At 47.3% G+C, this 2,605-nt stretch overlaps 1 long non-coding RNA gene across 1 annotated transcript; it reads right to left on the reverse strand.

Annotated features, from left to right (window-relative positions):
- Positions 1-293: 293 nt before the first annotated feature.
- Positions 294-1,542, reverse strand: LOC119354469. The gene is made up of 3 exons (XR_005170963.1): positions 1,093-1,542; positions 580-677; positions 294-444 (listed from the first exon to the last, which is right to left on the reverse strand). It is a non-coding gene; the product is annotated as an uncharacterized LOC119354469 (long non-coding RNA).
- Positions 1,543-2,605: the final 1,063 nt, after the last annotated feature.

Here is a 2,605-nt window from a genome sequence, read left to right on the forward strand (position 1 = left end):
AGCATGATTAGTTCTCAAGTGCACATGGAAAATCTGAATTGGATGCAAGCATGCATCCAAGAAAAAGCAAAAGAACAAGTTATGAGCATAGTAAATGGCGCATGCACTTGACATGAAAGAGGTCACTTATCTCTATCTAAACCAACTCAAAGAATATCAAACAAGACCGATATGGGTCTTCACATCTTTGCAGCTATGTGCACTTAAATTTTCCCCCGAAAAATGAATTCATGCTGATGGAGCCATATAGTTATTAATGTGTGAAAACTGTGATCGGGCAGAAGAGTCCCCTGTACTTGAAATTCAGCTGCCATTTATCTGGAGTTCAGTGTATGTATGTGCTCATTTACAAAGTCCAGTTCATCATACCAAATTCAAAAGTGCAGCCCACAAATCACATGTGGCACCAAGAAGGACCTCAGGGTCGGTACCTCGAGTAAGAAACTGCAAAGGAATGAAGATGTGTCATGCACAAATCAAGGGAAATCATGCAGAATCAGCCGTTAGTCAGGTTAACAGAACCGGGAACAGGACCTTGTGTGTAATTCTTGAGAGGAACCCTAATGGCACGACTGATACCTGAGGTCGTCGATCTTGGGAGCCATGGTCCTGCGGTCCATGAGCAAGTTCTTCCTGTCAGTGAAGCCCCTGTCCATGTCGTCGCTAATGCCTACACCCTACATAATCAACGGTGTACCCGATATTAACTTCAGCTTCACTCTTTCAGACCAAGTGCTATATATACATTATCAAAGCTAGTGTATTGTTTTAACAGGTTCCAAAAATTTATTTTGAATCAAGTGCATATGCATCATAGAAAGCTGATGCATTACATGGTTAAATGATGGTGAAACACATGTGTGTCTAGCGTATACTGTCAAGTGCGTATGCTGAAATCACACATCCAGCCACAATATCTATGCTAAGCCAATGCGGTCTGACACATGAATGAAACTCCGTGAATGAGACATGCTGTAGCGGGTGATGGAAATCCAAGACGAACAAGTTAACCCTAAAATCAAATTCTTTGCCCAAACAATCAATTTGACAAATCTAGCGATGGTAGCAGAAGGGGAGGGTCGGGCATCTTACTCGTGGACGTTGGTCTCGATAACCTGGCAGACAAAGAGGGAGATCATGGACGTCTTGCCGGCCCCAGACTAGGCCTGGGCGATGACGCCGTGGACGGTGATGATTGGGATGACGGCGCACTGCTGGATGGATACAGCCTTGACAACGGTCGGATCTGGAGGGGAGGTGACGCTGTTGGATGGATACGCCCTTGACGACGACCAAATCTGGAGGGGCGGTGACGGCGCGTGTGGAGGCCACGCCCGTCGCGGTGCTGGTGGAGACTTTCGTGGCGCAGGGCGGCGGCGAAGGGATGGGTTTGCGATGGCTCCCATCGAGGTAGCACAGGGATCAGCGGTGGCTTGATGTGAGTGCGAGGGCGGCAGCGATGGGATATGTTGTGCGAGTCATGCGTGCGAGTGGTTCTCGCTCAAGGGCACCCTGGAGGCCTCGCTTGTTCATGCGTGCGGGTCGTGGACGTTTTTCTTAACTGGATGTTTTCATAGGTTCTTTTCGTCTGATTCTGTTGCTTGCGAGGGGAAAACATAGCGCATCTCTAGGAGGTGGGAGGGGAGACAAAAAACCAGTGAAGTAAAACGGTTAAAAATGGTGGGACAAAAATAAACCATGGATACTATTCACCAACTCAGACATTAGGAGTAGAGATGAGGAGTGGGGCGCCTAGCACACAACAGACAATTGCCTAGCCACGTGCGGCGCCCCCCTCCATAGTTTACACCCTCGGTCATATTCTCGCCTTGCTTAGGCGAAGCCTTGCGTGGATCACTTCACCATCACAGTCACCACGCCGTCATGCTGATGGAACTCATCTACTTCCTCGACACTTTGCTGGACCAAGAGTTCGAGGGACATCATCGAGCTGAACGTCTGCAGAACTCGGAGGTGCCGTACATTCAATACTTGATCGGTCGGAACGAGAAGAAGTTCGAATACATCAACCGCGTTGTCAAACGCTTCCTCTTTTGGTCTAGAAGGGTATGTAGACACACTCTTCCCCTCTCGTTGCTATGCATCTCCTAGATAGATCTTGCGTGAGCGTATGATTTTTTTTTAAATTGCATGCTACATTTGCCAACCATCATGAGCCAGAGCTATGCGTAGATGATATGCATGAGTAGAACACAAAGAGTTGTGGGCGTGATAGTCATACTGCTTACCACCAGCGTCTTATTTTGATTCAGTGGTCTTGTGGGATGAAGCGGCCCGGACTAACCTTACAAGTCCACGTACATGAGACCGGTTCCACCGACAGACATGCAACTAGTTTTGCATAAAGATGGCTGGCGAGTGTCTGTTTCTCCTACTTGAGTTGAATCGAAGTTGACTACGACTAGTCCTTGAAGAAGGTTAAAACAGCAAACTTGACGAAACATCGTTGTGGTTTTTTGTGCATAGGTAAGAACGGTTCTTGCTAGAAGCCCGTAGCAACCACATAAAACTTGCGACAACAAAGTAGAGGACGTCTAACTTGTTTTTGCAAGGTATGTTGTGATGTGATATGGTCAAGACATGA

This window comes from Triticum dicoccoides, chromosome 2A (genome assembly GCF_002162155.2).
Source record: "Triticum dicoccoides isolate Atlit2015 ecotype Zavitan chromosome 2A, WEW_v2.0, whole genome shotgun sequence".
Taxonomy (NCBI): Eukaryota; Viridiplantae; Streptophyta; class Magnoliopsida; order Poales; family Poaceae; genus Triticum; species Triticum dicoccoides.